The 21,918-nt window shown below is 35.1% G+C and overlaps 1 long non-coding RNA gene across 1 annotated transcript in view; it reads right to left on the minus strand.

Moving 5' to 3' along the window:
* Positions 1-15,876, minus strand: part of LOC147830135 (uncharacterized) — a 124,817-nt gene extending 108,941 nt beyond the window's left edge. The window contains exon 1 of the long non-coding RNA XR_015442366.1: positions 12,417-15,876. This is a non-coding gene — a long non-coding RNA (uncharacterized LOC147830135). The remainder of the gene's footprint in view (positions 1-12,416) is intronic.
* Between the last annotated feature and the right edge of the window lie 6,042 nt (positions 15,877-21,918).

Genomic DNA, 21,918 nt, shown 5'->3' on the forward strand with positions numbered 1-21,918 from the left:
ACCAAGAAAGAAATCAGAAAGACAATCCCATTTACATTACCTTCAAAAAATTAAATATCTAGGAGTTAACCTCACCAATAAAGTGAAAGACCTCTGTAATGAAACTATAGTACTTTAAAAAAATAGATTAAAGGGACATAAAAAATGAAAAGATATCACCTGTTCCCAAATAGGCAGAGCCAATATTATCAAAATGGCCAGATTACCAAAAGTAATGTATAAATTTAATTAAATCTCAATCGAAATACCAACAGCATTCTTCTTGTAATTAGAAAATCAATCCTACAATTTATATGGAACCAGAAGAGACACAGCAAAGCAAGAAGCATCGCAATTCGGGACTTTAATTTATACTACAAAGCTACAGTGATTAGCAAAAGCATTTTACTGGCACAAAAGCAGATATGTTGATAAATGGAAAAGAATTGAGAATGCATAAACAACCCCAGGCACCTTCAGCTATGTGATCGTCAACAAAGAGGCCGTAAAAGTACACGGAGAAATGATAGCATCTTTAACAAAACTGGCTACAGACTTCCAGAAAAATTACTACAGACTCATATCTCTCACCCTGTGCTAACATTAAATAAAAGTTGATCAAAGATCTAGATATAAGAACAGAAACATTAAATCTGCCAGAAGATAAAGTAGATTTGTGGGGATTTAGCTCAGTGGTTCTGCCGCCTGCTTTGCAAGTGCAAGGATCCAAGTTTGATCCCTGGCACCAAAAAAAAAACAAAAAAACAAAAAAACAAAATTAGATAAAATCTTGAAGACATAGGCATAGGTAAGAATTTTCTGAGCAGAACCTCAGTTGCACAATAATACCAACAATCATCAAATGGAATTTTATCAAATTAAAGAGCTACTGCCCAGCAAAGGAATCAAACAACAGAATAAAGAGGCAACCTACAAAGTGAGAAAGTATTAGTAGCTACTCCTCAACCAGAGAACTAATGTTTAGAATATATATAAAGAACCCGCAAATATACAATAATGAAAGACTGAATCCAAAATGAGCAATTTAAATGAGTAGATAATTCTCCGAAGAAAGAAGTGCAAATGGATCATAGGTACATGAAAAAATGTTAAGCATTTTTGATCATCAGAGAAATACAAATTAAAACACAGAGGTTCCATCTTACTGCACAAAAAATAGCTATCATCATGAACTCAAAAACAACATATGCTGGCTAGGCTTCAGGGAAAAAGAAACACTTCTACAGTGTTGATGGAAATATAAACTACTACAACCACTACGGAAAACTGTATGGAGATTCCACATAAAACTAAAGCTAAAAATTCCATTTTACCTAGCTATACTTTTGCATATTTTTCTGAAAAAGTTAAAAGACATCATATTATAGCACAAATACCCATGCTTATAACAGCCCAAATGGTAAAAGCTAGGTCTTGGAAGTAACCTATATGCCCATCAATAGATGAAGAGATTAAAAAGATTCCATATATTAAGAATAGATTAAAATAGAGTGCATTCAGCCTTAAAGAAGGGTATATTTTAGTCATCTGTAGAAAAAATGGATGTACCTTGACTCCATAATGCTAAGTGAAATAATCCAACCTGAACGTTAAATATAGCGTGATTTCTCTTATATGACAAACCTAAAGTATAAACAATGTGAAGAGCAAAATAAAAGAAAGATGACAGGAAACAGGAAAGTAGACTTTGTGGAGATGGTAAGGGAATCTGAAGATGAAGGGAGATGGAGAGGAAGGAAAAGAAGGAGAAATAAAAAATGATCAAGATGCAATACATATATGTACTGATATCTCATGATGAATGTATTTATTAGGTATTGCAAGTATATACTAAGAAACTATTTTTATAGTGGATTGGAAACCTCCCAAGGAGTTTTAATTAAACTAGGACAACAATTTGAATATAATCAAAGGAAAACTCTTCTTTGAAGCCTTACTTAAAATGAACACTGTTGGAACCTTCCATCACTACTACATTGATGTCTAATGTGTATCTTGTATATGCATTAAACTACAGAAATGGCCCCTGCACAAAGGTTTCTATTTTTTTCAACTATGGGTAACAACCTGATTTTACTCTTCTTCAATTCTTACGATTATCTCAATAAAGGCTTAATCCTGCAAGTTCCATGTGTCTCAAAGCTTACCAAATTTACTAAAAATGGTAATTGTTGATTCACAAAAATGTGCAAAATATATCCACACATATATACAGGGTGAAGAAAATATACTGTGAATGTTTAAATTAAAACAATTATTAAGGAAAGAGATGCATTGCTGTTAATCTCCCTCAAAATATTCTCCCTAGCTTAGAACATATTCCAATGTTTTCACCACTTTCTGAAGCAATTATGGAATTCCTCTTTTGTATTTTTACAAGGTGTGATTAAAACAGTGAATGCTGCTGCCAAGTGCCATCCAACAGAAAGGCAAATTCGTAAAAAATTACGATATGTTCTTATACACCTTATTTATTGAATCTAGCCCCGTGAAACTTTCTGGTTCTTCCCCAAAGTCAAAATGTCTACAAGACGTAGCCATTTTAAATCCATTTAGGACACCGAGGCAGCCATGACAGTTCAACTTTAGTTCAGATATTCATAAAAGAGGACTTTCAGAACTGCATAAAACTGGAAAGAATGATAGTACAAGTGTGTTCTAAGTAAGAGGAGTGAGGGTTTTTTGGAGATTCATAGCAATGTCCTACTGTAGTACATTTTTTTAAATTAAATTCTTTTATTGGTACATTGTAGGTATACAACACCATTACATTTCTCATTGGGAATTGTACCTTTACGTAATGCACCCTGGTTCTTATTTTTTCCCATTCCTAGCCCTCCCTTCACCCCCCCACCCTTCCCTATTTACAAAGACTTTATTTCCATTTTTTCCATTTCTCAGCATTTTTCCTTTCCCTTCTTTCCTTTCTCCTGCCCCTCCCACTACCCCTACCCCTTTGGACCTTTTCTTCCTATTTAGCATTATCGATTATTCATTCTAATCATTGGTACATTTTAGGTATACAATATAGTGACATTCATCATTGGAAATTTGCACCTTTCTAAATTCAAAAATTCACTGTAGTTTTTGATCACACCATCTCATTCATCACACACACGTACAAACACACACACGTAGGTATAATAAGTACACTTTTAAAATACAATGTTTACGGGCCAGGGATTTAGCTGAGTGGTTCCGGCTCCTGCCTCGAAAGCGCAAGGTCCCGAGTTCAATCCCCAGTACCAAAAAAAACCCCTAAAATACAATGTTTAAATTCAATTTCCATATATTTATCTCCTCACAAATAGGCTTTCTTGCAAAGCCTATTTTCTCAAGTTCTTTGAAGAGTGATCAAATTGCAATAAACTGGACATTATTAAAATTCACTATTTGGTAAATATTGACATATGAAAACATTTTGAAAATGAACAAAGTTATCCTCTAAAGTTAGTTCACAACCATGTGTTTTCCACTCATCCTTCTAAACCCACTCCCCAAAATATGTGTTTGCTTCATATCACTAGTTTATTTATAGAAATTTAAATAAAAAGAATCATATCATATATATTTCTTGTTGCCTAACTTCTTTTCCTCAGTGTCATACAAAGGCATACAAAGAAACTGGAAAGTATGCCTCATTGAAAAAAGTAATAATACATTTATAGACACTACTCATGAGAATGTCCAGACACCAGAATTACCAAAGATATTGAAAACAATTGCATTAAATATGTTCAAACAGATAAAGAAAAATGAACAAAGAACTAAAAGAACATGGAGTATGAAAATATCAATGAGAAATGTTATTTTGAAAAAAGAACAAATTAGGAATTATGAAGGTCAAAAATATAATTATAGTAGTGAAAACATCACCAGAGTTCAAAAGCAGAATGGAGCAGACAGCAGAAAATTTCAACAAACTTGAAAAGAGGGCAATTAATGTTTTAGTCAAAGCAGAAGAAAGATAAAAGAAGAAAAGGAAAAAAGTTAACAGTACCTAAGGAACCTGTAGAAAACAATCATATAGATCATCCTATGATAATGGACTTCCAGGGGGATGAAAAGAAAGAAAGGAACAAAAAGAATATTTCAAAAAACAGGCTGAAACTTGTTAAACTTGATGAAATGCATATGTCTACTAATTCAAGTACCTCAAACAACAGCAGGTAGGTAAAATTTAAAGACATCCACACTCAAAGCACATTATTTTCAAACTGTCAGAAATGAGACAGAGAGAGAGAGAGAGAGAGGGAGAGAGAGAGAGAGGTGGAAAGGAGGGACAAGTAGATAGGCAGCAAGAGAGGAGGCAGCAAGAGAGAAGTGAGCATCAAATGATTGATAGTCTTATGGAGAAAAGCAGGCAGTGGGACAACATATTTTAAAACACAGGGAGGACTATCAAGCAAGCATTCTATATACAACAAAACTAAATAAATGAGGGAGAAAGGAAAATATTCCAAAAAATGTAAAAACTGGGGGAGTTTATTTTCATTACAACCACTCTAAAGGCTAAGGGATTCATTTATTTTTTCCATCAGAAATTTTTGGGTATCAAAGAACATTATCAACAAAGTGAAAAGACAACTAACATAATGAGAAAATACATATACCATACAACAGAAGAATAAACAATTCATTTTTTTTAAAAAAAAGCACTGGCCAGAATAGACATTTCAAAGAAAATAGACAAATGACCACTAACCCACAAGGAAAATGCTCAATATCATTAGACATTTGGGAAAGGCAAACCAGAAGCACAGTGACGGACCATTCCATGCCTATAAGAATGGCTGTCACCAAAATATCAGAAAATTACAGGTGTTGATGATAATACAGAGACACTGAAACACGTATGCGTTATTGGTGGGATGTAAAACAATTCATTGGTGTCCAGAAAAGTTTGTCAATTTGTAGAAAAACTAAAACAGAATTACTACATGGCACAATCATTCTACTCCTAAGTATATATATCCAAAATAATTAAAGATAAGTACTCAAAAAATTCTTGTATGTTGATATTCATTACAGCATTGTACCTGTAGGTTTAGAAACAGCTCAAGTGTTTATCAATAGATGAAGATAGGTGAGATGTGACATATAAATAGACAAGGGAATATTATTTACCATTAAAAGGAATGAAGACTGGTACATGCTACTGTATGAATAAGACTTAAAACTAATGTGCTAAGTGAAATATGCCACACACAATAGAAAAAATAAGGTATATCACAAGTATATGAACTATTAAAATAGGCAAATTTATAGAGATAAAAGGTTAGAGATTATCACGGGCTGAGGAAACAGTTTATGGAAAGTTATTGTTCAATAGTTTCAAACTTATTTGGGAAAATGAAAAATCTTAAGAAATATAGAGTGATGATGATTATACTACACTGTAATTATAATTAATTTCACTGAATTTTCACTTAAAACAATTAATATGACAAATTTTGTTACATTTTACAGATAAAAATAAAAATAAAACCCAATATCAAATAGGTCAATTATACTTTCACATGCTTATTTTTTAAAACATTCTTATAATAAGCTTAACATCAGAAACCATATTTTAACTAAAATTACCATCGATATAGAACATTACAAATGATCCTCAATTTAGAATGGGATTAAATCTTGATAAACCTATCATAAATTAAAATTATAGTAAATCAAAAATGTATTAAATACATCTAACATACAGAACACTATAGTTAGCAAATACAGCCCACTATGACAACCAGAGATTTCTCCTATGTTATCACGGCTTGCTGGGAGATATGGCCTAGCAGCCCGAGAGGACTAGTCCACTTACTACCTCTCACCATCATGAGGACAAATGATTGTAAGTTGAACCATCATTAAGTTGAACCATCATATCATTAAGTTGAAGACCATATTTGTACAGCTCCAAAATTATTTTTTCTAATTCTTTGCTATGCGGATGAACAGTTGTTATATGACATACAAATTATAAAGCAAAGGAATCTTGCAATGCACATTAAGGAAAATCAGTAGTCAAAGCAACACTTGCATATTTGGTCACTATGTTTCCAGCTGCTCCCTATGTAATACACAGAAATACAGAGCAGAGTGAGGCCTCTAGAATGCATTGATTACTTGGTGTTGCATTTATGTGACCCATTTCCAGGATTACACTTATTTCATGGTACATTTTTACACAATGATACCTATATGCATTCTCATTGTAAGAAATTGGGACCCAATGCAAAGTAAATACTCTGTTCCTGACAAGCACATATCCCAGTGCCACTTCTCAGAGAAAAATCTCTATTTTCACATTTCTGTTTACTTTTCCAGATGTCAAAGCATTGTGCCATATTAGGAAAGGGGGAGTTAAATTATATTAATTAAGTTTACACAATGATATGCAAAGGCAGCCAATGGACCGATCATGTTCTGAAGGCCTGCTGTACATACTAGATATCTGATACGCTCTGGGTGGGGGTGCTGGGGATCAAACCCAGGACCTCACACGTGTTAGGCAAGTGCTAGAGCATTAAGCTACATTCCCAGTCCTACATGAGTATTTTTATCTAGCACACAAAACTCAAAGGCATAGACTGCCATGTCCATTTTAGACATGTGGAGACTGAGGCCATGCAGTGGTTTTTCCATGACTACATGGCTAGTAAGTACCAAAGTCAAACATTTCTAATCAGAAGACACTTGTTGAACTGACCTCACAGTAATCTGAAGGGCATCCTAAAGCAAGCAGCTCTCTCCTAGGAACTGATTCTGCCATAGTAAGAACCAAACAGGATCTCAAGACAAGAAGGCTTCATTTGGTTCATGCAATAGTTCTACATCTACAAATGCCTTTCAAGGTATTCACTGATGTTTTCTTTCTTTTTTTTTTTTTTTCAGACAGATTTTTGTTGGACATAGTTTTCTGCAGCATGAACACTGGTGACTATGGAGTGGACATCTATAAATCTAGCTTCTTCATTAGAGTATGGTGAAAAAATAAGACAGGGATAGGAGAAAGCAGTTTTAGCAATTTTACAATCTCAGTAGACTAAGGAAACTGTAGAAATATTTTTCACTTGACTTGAGCTGGCTAAGCCATTTAATCATGCTTATTTAACAGACAAGATGGCATCTGAGCTAGTCAATGAGAAAATAGAAAAGCTTGAACCAAATTGATTCCACAACAATTTCCCCAATCTACACTCTTCCTTTCTCCATGTCAGAAGCCAGTGGCATTCTTTTGAATGATGGAAATGATGATGCAGGACACTCAGAATAGCCTGACTTCAGCAAATCTACCTTTCGATTTTTTGAAAAGGTCACTAACAGGACCGGCATAGCAGGACCTATTCAGTTTCAAATACCCTATTCACCTCCAGTAGAGTAATATCAAATCTCCTGGCTGGAAAAAAAAGTATTTCACTAAGACTTGAAGCAACAGTGTTCTCTCTTTTCAAATAGCTCCTCCAATGGAGGCACAGTTTACTTCTGACCTCTCTTGAGTGCCTCTCAGTGCTGCACTGCACAGGGGCTGCCCTCCTGGAAGAAGGCATTGTGACTTTAAGTAGATGGCATTAGACTGACTGGGTTAGTGTAATTTATTCAGTGACGAATGCTTGGAAGGCACTGTGCACTTCTTAGGAAAACTATACTAACAAGCTTCAGTTATTCTGGTAACCAGAGTGAATTTATTTGCATTTCAGATTAGACCTGACTTTGAGAGGTTAGGAGGATAGTTAGGGTTAGGAAGGGTAGTTAGGTTAGGAAGATAGCTCTTCTATCTTCAGAGCTCGGTTAATGTATATTTTAACAAGAGGAGAAAATTGACTGAGATGAAAAGAAAATTTCAATCTGCAGCAGTTCTTAAGGAGTGTATAATATTCTCTAGAACTATAGGCAGTTCCTAGTTTTTGCTTTTCTTTGCTTAGGTATGTTGTCATTTTCAATGGTTTAAATATAGTTACCTTAAAAATGCAATGTTCTCTGAATAGATCTCCTAACTCAACTGACTTCCAAGTCTCTGAGATGTCAAAAGAAAAATTTTAAAATAGACACTAAAAGAAAAATTTTAAAAATCAAACATTTCTTTGTAAAGGTGGAAGTGTACATCTCTTCTACATATCTGATTCTAGTCTGAAATTCTGAAGCAGGATATAGGACATTGATATTAATCATGTTAATGTTAATAGCTGCAATGATATGTCTTTTGAAAAAACTTTTCTTTTCCTTTATTGTATATGAAAAGAGAATTTTACCTTCTCTTTTGGTTCTAATAGCCAGGAATAATCTAACCACATTTAACAGTTAATTGTACAGACTATTTTATCTTACAACATAACATTTTCTCTAACTGTTATATTTCACTAGTTTTTTTACTTGAATATTGTTATTGTATATTTATTAATTATTGTTTTATTTTCTATTATGTTATTTCAAAAGATATTGTTGAAGCAGTTGAATTATAAGTAATAAATGCAGTAAATCTCTTAATATGTCATAGTCTTAAAAAGGAAACGTATACACAATATTTAATCATCTGCATTAACTTTAAACTTGAAATAATAGATTACTATGGGTAGGTTGAACAAGTAATGCCTCCTTGACAAGCATAGCTATCCTCTGTGTCTGCCTTAAACTAAAATTATTTTAAAACATCATCAATTTCTTGCCCTCTGCTGGACACAACTCTTCAATTTTCTATGTCGAAAGGCTCAAACCAAAGTACCTGGAAATAGGCAGAGCTAGGTCAAAGAGCAAACTTTGAGTACACTAGCAAGTAATGCTTATTAAAAGGAGTTTGCCTTCATGAATGGTAATTATCATGAAATAAATGAGAGCAATAAAACATTTCCATGACTTAATTTAGTGTGCTAATCTCCCCATTATTTGGCAGCTATTCGAACACTTCATTAAAAAATACTAAAATAAAAAAAATTGTACCATAAAAATATTTCTTCATAAAACCCATAATGTAACATTATTCAAATAATTATCCTAGAATATATTTTAAAGAAGTCTTTCCCCACAATACTGAAGGGATTTGCACAGAGTTACTTGTTTCATTTTCCTTAAAAGATCCTGGTGGTCTGGCTTCTCTTCTTTTTCCCAGTTATTTGGAGTCTGGGAGCAAGGAGTAAGGGAGAAACTGACCTGGGGCCTCTGGTCTCAGTGCACACCCAGAAATCCTCTTCTACGCTTTAAAGCAAGCTACGTACAGTACAAAGAAGGCCCTTGTTCCCTTTTGCCCCTGTTCATTGCTGCTTCCTGGAGCAGCAGACACTGGACAGCCATTCAGTCTCATTATGGGCCAAGTCCAGATTGCTGCTTCCAGCAGAAGGAAGAAGAGGACATTTGAAAATGCTTTCTGATGACAGGGCTTTACTTCCTCACGCCATCATTTAAAAACCTTTTAAAACAGCAGTCTGGGCCTCTTATAGTAATGCCCAGCCTAGCAATTAGTGGTGGAGGTGTGGAGCTTTAAAAGGCTTTTAAATTATGTTATGAAAGGGTTCTTCTACAATGGGCTTTCATTAGGCAGCAGAAAGTCTATGCACTCCGCCCATTTCTGGGGCACAACTACTAAGCTCTTAGTAGGGAGTCATTCACAAAGATTGACAGCTGGAAATTTGTTAGACACAAGATTCAGTATTGACTGTGAAATGATACCCAATTTCATATGGAAATTGCCTTTTTGCTTTTCCTTTGAGTGAACTAATGAGCAAACTTCAAAAGTTTCTTAGATTTGATCCGTGCTTATCTGAAGTATATCCAAAGGCATCCATAAGACTGAACCAAAAACAGCAAAATCTTTTGCCTCAGTAATGGGCTCAGACAGCTGTAAACCTCAAAACTGTTCCAAATGCAACACTGTAAATGGAGTGGTTGGAACAGAGACCTGCACCAATTTAGAGCTGCCCCTGCACATTGAATAAAAAAGGGAATACCTTACACACGCCACCCAAGAAGAGAAGCAGCAAAGCATGACTAGATTGTTCTCGACCAAAAACAATTGTTTTTATGGATTGTTGGAGATTCCTTGTCCCACTGGGAAGGTACAATGAACACAGTAATACTGATAAAATAGATCAGTTAACTCTCAGGTAGCTGGCAAGGGCAACAGGGAGGTTTACAAACCAGACAGTCCTCTGGATCTCTTATTTTCACCAGCAGTGTTTTCCCTGTCCAACAGACTAAGCAAACAACATTCTGAGGAAATGGAAATGTTAAAAAAAAAAAACAGTATGAAAATGGGCTTTGCAGGCTAAATGCAACGATGCCCTTAATTCTCTTAAATTTGTCAATGACAGTGAATTTGATTGCAAAGAGAAATGCATGTCCAGACTGACACACACTCAGCTGAGCAGCTCAGAGAAAGAACGGTAAAAAATCGAAGTCTCCAGGCTGTTGGAACCAAAGAATTTTCCCCCAAGAGAATCAATCATAGAATCCAGTCTTCATCTGGCCACAGACTCCTAAAATCAAACCCAAATGGTCATCATTTCCCTTCCTCAGAAGATCTCTGAGTGCTCAGAGTAGTACAATACCATTTCCCTTCTGATGTCACCCTCCCAAGGTTTATTTCAGGAGAATTTTTCTAGTCCTAACTGATTTTCCAGACCTGCCTGAGAATGTCTGACTTTTATTTGCTTTATTGGGTTTATATTCTAGGTCCAGTTAACATTCCTCATTAACATTTCAGGAAATAAAATTTTCCTTCTGAATTGGAGTAAATTAGAAGTCAGAAAACCTGAGAGGTTTTTGTCTTTTCCAGGTTCATTACTGATTCATTGGTTAACTTGATATTTTCTAGAACTCTGTTTCACTTTGTAGTTATGATTAAATCAAAATTATTACTGTGGTGTTATTTCCTACTAATATAATCTTGATAATGGGCTTTATTGTCCAGTTGGGAGAATATCTTATAGAAAAAAAATACAACATCTTTTTTTTTCAAAACCAACAAAAATAAATATTACAATGTGAATTATATTCCTTCCCTCACACCCTGCAATATACATGCACATCCAACATTTACTCTTCTTTCACTGCCCGAGTAAAAGTAATACCAAAAAAACCCTTTACTATTTTATAATTTTAACAGGAATGTCAGAAAACCAATCATTTATTTCAGTTATTCCTAGGAGAGTTTGGCTCAATTGATCTCCTAGATATCTTTGGTGGCCAAGCATTTGATGGTCATTGCTCAGAAGTGGTATAAGTACGAGGTAGGATGAGCTGATCTCCCAGGAAGCTCGGTCCACACAGACAAAATCTGGAAGTAAACACATTATCCACTGAGGAATCACCACAGAGGAAGAGACAGGACACTTCTAAATTTCCATGAAAAAATATTTCCTGTTCCTTTTTATTGATGGAAATGAAATATTTCTATGAGGCTTATATCCGTTACTCACAAACTGTGTCAGCAGCTCAGCCTCATGTTTCTGCCTGAAAGAAAGTAGACTATTAGGCACTGGATGGAGAGTCAGTGCCATGGATTTCTGGTCCTGAGAAAGATACTAATCATCTACATGGACTTAGCTGAGACACTTGAACTTCTTTTGTATTAGTTTTCACATTTGTAAATTAGATATATACTTTATTCTAAACTACTCACAATGCTTCTTGAAAATTCTACTTTCAAATTATTTTTTTAAATAATGCAAAAACTTTTATTGTATGATATGTATGACTCATATGCAGCAGAATACTAAAAAATCTGAGGTACACTAAAAATCTGATGTATTCTAAGAAATCTGATGTATATCTGGTGAATAATTAATGAAACATTAAATTTATTCTCTTGACACTTTATTGTCAAGGTTAATCAATTGTTAATTTGAGAAGATATAGTCTCAGTTATACCTGTGCAAGCACATAAAAATAGTGACCTAAACTGGGTTTCTGTATTTAAATTTAAAGAAAATGTAAAAATTCTTATGAAATTTAAGAATATTATTTTTGACTCTTTAAGCTGTTAAATCTCTAATTAAAGGAAAAGAGCATGTTCAAATTATAGCACTGAAATAGAGTTCCTAATACAGTCTAAGAATAACGTCATTTTATTTGCTATGGTTGCAAATAGCTAGAGTTGATCTTACCAACTAAGGAATTTTCCCCACAGTAAGTGAATTCATTGTGCTGTTAATACTCTGTCCTCCTTAAATTCTTACTTCTTTAAAGAGTTGAACTTTTATTGGAAAGTAACTGAAAATTTTAAAATAATTCCAGCATAGTTCCTTATAAATTATTCACGATGTTGAGTACTGCATGGGAGTATTATAGATGTTTGCATTCATTTAACACAAGTATGCAAGAAGGATCCCAAAGTGTGACAATACAATAAAAGAAATACATTGCTAAAATTGAAGAATTCCTAATTCACATGCGTTTGCTTTTGTTCCTCACAAAATTTTGTGGCCTACCTTGAATTTGTCCTCCCAATAAAATAACTGTCTTTCTTCAGCTCATCTGTTTCCAAGGATGTCACATTGAGCTCTCCCAAAGCAGTTGTTCCTTAGCAGGTGCTGCTTCGGAAGGTGCTCACTCACCATGGCAAGAACTGAGTCTTGAAGCAAGATGACAGCAAAGGTGATGCCCAAGGAGAGCATTTTGTAAAAGTCACTTTGCTTCTGCCAACATCAGAGAAAGCAATGAATATCAGACACAGAAAAGAAAGAGATACAAAAAAATAAGTCTTAGAATCAAAAAATATGAAAAATTCTCCATTTGCAACTACACCTTTACTTCCACACAAATGTAACAACTCCAATGTGACTAACATTTCTGGAAACATCCTACCTGAGATTTTATTTAATTCTGAGAATCATAAATGAATAATACTGCAATGTGTCCTCTACCTCCCCAATGTAGTGCTTACACGCTGCTTACAAATGTCATTTCCTGTAAATAAATAAATAAATCTACTCGTTATTTTCTAAATAAGTATGGTAGTTGTTAGGATCACTTTGAAAACATTCATAGAGAACATACTATCAGCAAGTCACTGCAAAATGCTTGATGTGTACTACTTTATTAACAAAACATCTTTAAAATGTGATTTGAAGTATCCTTACCTCTTCAGCATTTACGATATATCCTAATGTTTTAAAGGAATGCTGTCTATTTATCCTCCCTAGAATTCTGCAAACTTTCTGAAAACTCACTCTTAAAATATGAGATCACTGTAGTCACAGGAAGAACACTGTTAAAATAGCCCTGAAGGAATGAACAAAACTACTATGACTGCCAGAGGTGCCACTGTGTCTTAGGGGACATCTAGCAGTAACCTACTTCTCCAAGAAAGGACTCAGAAAGCCTTGAAGTGTTTCAGATACACTCAGTCCCTTGCCCACCAGGAGGAAGTTTTGTCACAGTGGTTTCTGAGAGACAGAGCATTTCTTGGGCCGGGAATTTAGTTCAGTGGTTCTGCCACCTGCCTCACAAGTACAAGGTCCCGAGTTTGATCCCCAGTACAAAAAAAAAAAAAAAAAAAAAGACAGAGCATCTCTTGCATGAGACAATGAAGTAGTCCAGGATTTGCTTCAGGCTTGATAATGTGATACAGAAGAGTTCAAAGTATCACCTCTGGGCTGGGAATTTAGTTCAGTGGTTTCACCTGCTGTCCAAGCACAAGGACCCAAGTTCAATCCTCAGTACAAAAAAATAAATGTTGCAAAGTGTCACCTCTGATTTGTGACTATCATAGAAACTTTACTGGAATGATTTATCTCCTAATCTCCAATGAGACAAACCATTGGAAGTCCTCCTACGGAGTTATGTCCTAGATTAGACTGTACACATGCATTAATCATCACAAAACCCTAGATTATCAAAACTCAGCACTATTTCACACTTTGGCAGATATATTAACCTAAACCCAACATAATCTGTTCCAGGGGTCTAGATGTCTTCATCTAAACCCTAAGTCTAGACCAGAAATTATAAAGTTACAACCTACATTCCAAATCTGGTTTGTTGCCCATTACTTGTTAGAGATTTAGAGAAAAATGTGCTAACTTCCATGCCAAACTCTCAGGAAAAACTTAGTATCAAAGTCCAAGAAGGAGCAATAGAAGAGTTTAATAGAATGATCAACCATCCAAAAAAGAGACCTTATGTACGTTCAGTTCCCCTCTACTGCCAAATTACTGGATCAGGATTTTCCTAAGCAATTTTGCACTTTTAATCAATTTTTGTATTATATTCTCTCATTCCTCAGTCACTACTATATGCTGGTTTTGTAACTTCAGGGACAGTAAAACACAGATCCTCAAGAACTTCAGTGGAAAATGCTAACAACACAATGTTCTAGGTACTGAAATATTTACAGGAAGAAGTATTAAGTCAGCATGGTAGAAAGAGCAAAAACTATTCACATGGAATACAAGAAATGTCCTGATATTTGTAGAATGAATAGAAATTATTCAAATCCATGCAGTTGTGTGTGATTCCTGGTAGAGGGAACAGTATATGGAAGGCATCTATGCTGTGGCTTGGAAAAACCAAAGAGGAAGTAAGAAGGACTAAGAGAGAACACCAAAAGTCATTACTGGAGTACAATGGAATCAAATAAGAAAAATATGTTGCATTATATGCTATGGGTTTGGACTATACTCCAGAGCAGTATTTCTCAGCTGGCCATCACATCATCAATATTATTCCTTGTGTGAAGAAAGTTGATATTATACTTCTACCTATACTGTGTAAGGTTTATTTTTGTTTCTTGGTTTCTAAAGACAGCTTTTCCCTAGGTAATACAGGCTGGCCTCAAGCTCAGGACCCTCCTGCCTCAGTCTCCCTGGTGCTGAGATTACAGGCATGAACCATCAGGCCCGGCTTTCAAATTTGACTTCTCATTTTTGTGCCATGGCTGCTCCAGTTCAGGATCTTAGCAATGTTTGTCTAAAATAATTATTTTCTTAACTTCCAAAAACCTCCCTCCAGTCCTGTTTCCCTCAAACTCATGCTTCATAATGTTTCTTCTCTAAATAAATCTTATTCATCCCATCAGAGTCAGGTCTAGGGTAATTGTGACTTAGTCCTTCTGACTCGAGCTGAGCTAAGTACTGTTCCACAGTACACCAAAAACACCTGCAGGAAGCTGTTGCCACACTTACTGGTTTATGTCTAAACATTCTCTATATCTCTCCAGTGGTATGGCATAACTGTTCTTCATATAAGCTTGTATGGTTTATTGGTCTTTACGTGGGAAGTAAAAATACTATTTTAAGCATAAGCAGATTTCTTCTAGGGAAGAGAATGATTTGAGTTTAGTAAAACACATTTATGTTAGACGATTTTAAGAAAAATAATACCTAATATTGCATTTTCCATTTTTATTGTGCTGCCCAATGATATATTGCCTTCTATTGTGTTAAATCTTTAGTAAACCATATAAACACACAGTCTTGTGCTGGTAAATTTGAAATAAGTTTCTCAGAAGCTGTTGAGAGTAGCACTGGATGGAGAAAAGGATATGCCCAAGAGTGGTAAAATACAGAGAAGGCATCAAAAATTCACTAGACGCAGGAATTGATGGTCCTGGAGAAAAATAAACACTTAAGGAATTTCCAGAAATATAGAGAGCATTTGCTAGATTGCCTACTGTAAGTAATTTGATGTGCTTGATCCTATTTTAACTTGAAAGACAAGGAAAAGGATGGCACATTAGAAGATATGGGCAAAGTATGTTTTATAATATAGGGGGCCAGGAATTTAGCTCAGTGGTTCCACCACTGCCTCACAAGCGCAAGGACCTGATTTCAATCCCTGGTACCAAAAAAAAAACCTTAAATAATATAGGAAAGTAAAACTTTCAATGAAAAATAGCAGAAAAGAAACAGCATGCGAAAAATGTCCTCTTTTCTGTAAAAATAGTTCACATTTAAAAAGTAATACCACAAAAATTTTAAAGTGGTTGTTACTGGCAGCTATTTACTTTTTACTATTCTATAGTTGACATATTTAATAAAATGACTAAATACTGCTTTTCATCTCAAGGGAAATTTTAAGTAAGAACTTTTAAAATGATACTACCACTGATATCAAGAAGATCAGATAACAAGTACCAATTTTTTTTATGTTTACTTCACCAGTTTTTTTCCCTCTCACAGGAAAAAAAAATAGATTACTTTTTCTGAGTAACATAAATATTAGTGAACAAAATTGAGGGATTGTTTACCATTTTACTTCTCCCAGATTCTTTGGCCTGTGTTGAAATGCGACTGTAGGCAGATTAGACAGGTGCTTCTGGTGCCAGCCTCAGCTCTTGCTTTGAAATCTGTCTCCTCTTGGGTCAAAGCCCCTATAAGTGCTGTGTGCCTCCATTCTGGATCCTCAGATTTCATCTTTGTTATGGCCAGTGGCATTTCTTCCTCTCCACTGCAACAACTCTATTCCTATTTGCCTCTAGTGGAAAACTATTTCCAGTAGCATCTCCGTTCTCAGCATTTCATACTCCTTGTGGACACAAGGTAAGTTGGACAAACAAATCCATGATAGCTTGTTACTCCTCTTTAAGACATTTTAAATGGACTTTTGCTCTGCCTCACTATCTCCATAGTGACTGTATGCTGCATTTTGCCTAAGGAATGTCTCAAACCTATGACCTATTCCCCTATGGGCTCTGATTTGTCCTAATTTGGGGCCCAGCTCTTGTTTCTGTTAGTGCTTCCAAAGATTGGCTACTTGGTATTTTCTATAAATGTTTCCCCCCAAATTACATTATCCAAACAGCCCTTAAAATTATCTTTATCAATGTATGCTGTGTACATGTGCAAATCTGCCAAAATGAAACCCACTAATCTTTATAACCAATATCCTCTAATTTAAAACAATATAGGAGAAAATGAAAATAGAAAGAGATTGAATTTGAAAATAGCTAGAGAGGTAAGATTAGTAATTCTTGCTAAATGAAGGAACCTTCAGAAAGAATTTACAGAAGACAACTGCTGGCTGGCAGAATAAAGTTGATAAAATATTGGTCAATTTTCTTTCTTCATCAACAGACTCCAAAACTGGCCTAAAAGATGCTCTCTTTTGCTTCTATCTAGGATGCTAAGAACAATTTTAGTTATTTATAATCCCTACACTAGATTCTGAAGCTCTTTTCAACCATTTTAAAAGACGTTTCTCACTTAATGTGAGATTCAAATGGAAAAAGAAAAATACTTTCAACATTTGAAATGATGGGGGTAGGCATGGAAAGAGTATCTACGTTTTTCTGTGGACTTTCATATTTAACCCTGACTATTTCTGTGATACCACATGTCGTTCATGCTGCGAGGCATCCTAGGGCTGACCCAATATAGTTAAAATACTTTCGTTCTATGCTGGCTTTTATCACCTCTAATGGGGTGCTAACTTACATATTCCCTTTCATTCTCTGTTATTTTTCCAGAAGAAGATAGGCCTGAAGCACTCTCTGTGCTCATACAATCTCTTCTTTGCCAACTTTATATCTCTCTGAGAAAGAACTTTTATAAACTAGGTTATATAAGAATATCTGAGATGTAAATGTCAATAGAGAAGGCAGGTGCAGTACCTTGGGAAAACAGCCCAAAAATGCCCATTGTGGTTTCTTTCTTTGCAAACATGGACTTGATAGCAGATTCTGGGGTAATTACTCAACAAATGAAACAAAGAGTTTCATGAAACAAAACTATTTAACCCTAAATAGCACATACACAAAATGCTGAAAATCTACAATTTTTTGAAAAGTGCAAATTAAGACAGAAAGATTGTCTTGCTGGAAAATATTAGGGAAATTAAATACGCCAAGAAAAGATAGGAATTTTTAACTTTAGGAGATGTCCTGTCCTGCTGAAAGTGCAGGGGCAATGTGCTGAGCAACAAGCTGGTGTACAATATGGGCAGGAACTTATGACCCTGCATTCATAGAAAATGTGCATTTCCCAAAGTTATACCACAAATTATTCTGCTGATTACCCAGCACCATTTGTGCTGGTAAGAAATTTAGAGTAATCTGGATATTCAAAACTAGAATGAAATGTGGAGTGTTTTATATTGCAATTAGAAGAAAAATAGATACACACATAGTACTCAGATGAATCTTAAGAACATAGAATTTTAGTGTAAAATGTAAGAAGAAAATGGTACATCACAATAATGTTTACATAAAATAAGTTATATGTAATATAAAACATTATACATTTTATAAGAATACATAAAATGCAGACAAATTGAACATACTAAATACCCTAGTCATAAAATTTGAATTGGGATAGAAAATAATAAACATACTTTATGTCAAAACTGTCATTTTTCTGACCCTTCCTATTTTTCTGTCTTGGGCTTCTGACCACCCCTCACTTTTGTTTCTTTTTCTTATATATTCTAGAAATAGTTTCTCTCAAATCAAGAAATAAAACTTTTAAGAAAATAAGTGATCAGAATGTAGAAATAGAAGTAAGTTAAAGTCATAGACTGTGGTCATTGTTGTCTGTATTAGAGTAACAATAGAAGCATATTTGTGATTCATTCTGTGGCTGAACATTTCATACACACTAGTACTTCTTTCCAAGGCATGTTGAGCATAGGAACAACCCAAGGTGTTCATTAAATATATATTCCAAACATTCCTCCCTATTGCTTAATAGTCAGACTCAGCAAGTCCAGTGCATGGCCAAAAATCTATACTTTCAGTAAACATCTACAGCAGTCATGCAATCAGGCAAATTTTGATTGGTAAAACCTATCAAAAACTGTACAAAGTAATTTCACTAGCAGCAAATAGTTACTGGTTCTACCATGAAAATCCTAATATAAATATAGCTTCCTTCTATATTGATTATAGATTATGTAATAGGACATACATTTTTTTCACTGGCACATTGCAGCAACTTTGTGGAGTTTGCAGTATCATCATCTACACCCTAAAACAGAGGATGCATGGCTTACATGAATAAAGATAACTGACCTAATTCATCTAATAAACTAGTGGTAGAAATATGTCTTAAAACTGAGTTCACCAGGTTCCCAAGTGTCTGTTAACCACGACAGCAGGATATAATCACTTCTTTATTTTTACAGATACATGGTAGACTAAATATGTAGTGTTGGTTTGAATTTTTTAATTTTCTGTCAAATATCAGTAAGATTCTAGTTTTCATCAAAAAGTAATTAATTGCACCTCAAGTTAATTTATGTGGGTCAGAGTCCTCTTCCCCAAACACACACCATACATGGTTTAATCTCTTCTGCCTTGTGATTGGTTATTACCCAATTGTTTTATACAGGATTGCCAAAGTTATCCCACAAGTTTTCTATGAGCTTTCTTTATTACTAGGCTGTAATTCTCTCTAAAATTCTAAATTCAAAGCTGATGGACTGACTGTCTTTTGGCAGAAAAAAGAACATTGTTATCAGGTTGTGTCTAGATTAAGCTGAGCAAAGCTCTCAAGGTGAAAATGGGTTCTCTATTCTTCAGCAATTCTCTTGAGATTCTGTTGCCAGAAAGACTTTCAATGAAATTTTTGAAAGAGTTGAGTCAGTTATTATTGTATTATTCTACATACTGAAGACCAATTAGCCCAACTAACTAGGCACAGAAAAAATAAACAGTATCTTACAATTGTCATTTAACAAGAATCTATAACTGTTGTTTTAATAAGTACTGAAGTTCTAAAAAAGACCATTTTCTTATATCTTTCTCTTTTTATGTGTTAAGTAAAAAGGTAACAAGTATAATACTAATTCTTTATTGTAGCTGATGGATTACAAACCATAAACTGTGATTCAAAGAAAGTTATTTGGAAATATAAATAAAAGATGGATATTATAGGGGTGTTTATTAACATTGAGACTTAAAATTAAGACTGCTTGTATGTTATCTATCAGCACTGGTTACAGTTTTTAAAAAGTAAACAATATTTTTAAAGATCCACCCTGCCACTCCCAGCCCAGAAGAAAGGGCTTGTGGTCCACCATCCATCCCGCCACTGCCGGCCCAGGGCTAGGGGCTTCCAAGCTGCCTTTCCACTGCTCCTGGTCCAGAGGAAGGAGATTCCCAGCCATCATCCCTCCCTCTGCTCCCAGTGCAGAGGAAGGGGCTTCAAGGCCACCATCCCTACTGCCACTCCCGGCCCCTGTCCCACCTCTCCAGCTCAGAGGAGGTGAGACCTGTGGGTGCCAACAGCACCCCCACCTGACTCCCCAGTCGAAATGAGAAAACACATAAAGAAGTCTCAAAACCAGACTTCCAGATCACCTACAGCAACCCCAAAGGGAAATGAGATGGAACACTCTGATACTCAACCACCTAGACCCACTGAACTGGCAACAAAAGGAGATCTGGAAAAAATGAAATCAGAAATAATTTCTCAGATAACAGGAGAAATTGTGCTCCTAGTGCAAGACATGATTAATAAATCTAGAGAAGAGCTGAGGAACATGATGGAATCCCAACATAGGAAACAAATGGAATCTATAAAACAGATGCGAATAGATTTCCAGGACATGAAAAACTCCATTGAAAGTCTACACAGCAGAATGAGCCAACGTGAGGACAGAATTTCAGATATAGAAGATAAGATTGCAATTAATGACCAGGAAAAGAAAAATTGCTTCAAAATTATAAGGGAACATGAGAAATCAATCCAGCAACTGCTAGACGATGCAAAGAAGAATAACATAAGACTGGTTGGAGTCAATGAAGAAACAGGAGAGAGTACAGATGACATAAAAAAAACTCTTTACAGAAATAATGGCAGAAAACTTCCCAAGCAGGGGAAAAGAACTTGACATACAGATAAATGAGACATATAGGACTCCAAATAGCCTTGATCAAAAAAAATCTACACATAGATATATAATTGTTAAGATTCCAGAAGCTCAACAAAAGAATAAAATTATACAAGCAGTTAGAGAAAAGAAACAAATCACATACAAAGGAAAGCCCATCAGAATCACAGCAGACTTCTCAACACAAACCATCAAGGCAAGAACAGCTTGGAGTGACATATTCCAAGCCCTAAAGGAAAACAGCCTCCAACCAAGATTGTTGGACCCTGCAAAACTAACTTTCAAAATTGATGGAGAAATAAGATACTTTCATGACAAAGAGCACCTTAGGAACTTCATGAATACCAAACCAGCAATCCAAAAAATTTTACACAATACCCTAGGAACAGACAATGAGGATCACAACCCCAGGAAGCAAAGCAGAATGAACCCATCTGGCATGACAAGAAATTAAATGTAAATGGGGAGAACCCAACAAAAAGAAAAAGTCATGGCAATAACAAGTCAATGCGTTTCAGTTATAACCATCAACCTTAATGGTCTCAATTCACCAATCAAAAGAAATAGACTGGCAGAATGGGTCAAGAAGCAAAATCCAACAATATGCTGCATACAAGAAACACACTTAATTCAAAAGGAAACTCTAGACTGAAAGTTAGAGGGTGGAAAACAATACTCTATGTGACGGGAACCCAAAAAAAAAGCAGAAGTAGCTAATTTCTTTGCAGATCAACTAGATTTCAAACCAACACTAATTAAGAGAGATGAAGAAGGACACTAAATCCTTGTAAAGGGAACAATCCAAGAGGAAGAGATGATAATCATAAATATCTATGCACCAAACACTAGTGTATCCAACTATATAAAACATACACTAACAGATATGAAAAGTCATATATGCACTAATACACTTGTAGTGGGGGACCTCAACACCCCACTGTCACAAATAGATAGATCAACTAGACAAAAAATAAGTAACAAAATACTAGAACTCAATCGAACTCTTGAACAAATGAACTTAACAGATGTTTACAGAGTCTTCCACCCCACAAAATCAGAATACACATTCTTCTCAGCTGCACATGGGTCATTCTCCAAAACAGACCACATACTCACACATAGAACATGTTTAAGTAAGTGCAAAGAAATTAAAGTTATCCCCTC

This window comes from Heterocephalus glaber, unplaced genomic scaffold, assembly GCF_053883595.1.
Source record: "Heterocephalus glaber isolate CG9 unplaced genomic scaffold, H.glaber_assembly_v1.0 deba00000331, whole genome shotgun sequence".
Taxonomy (NCBI): Eukaryota; Metazoa; Chordata; class Mammalia; order Rodentia; family Bathyergidae; genus Heterocephalus; species Heterocephalus glaber.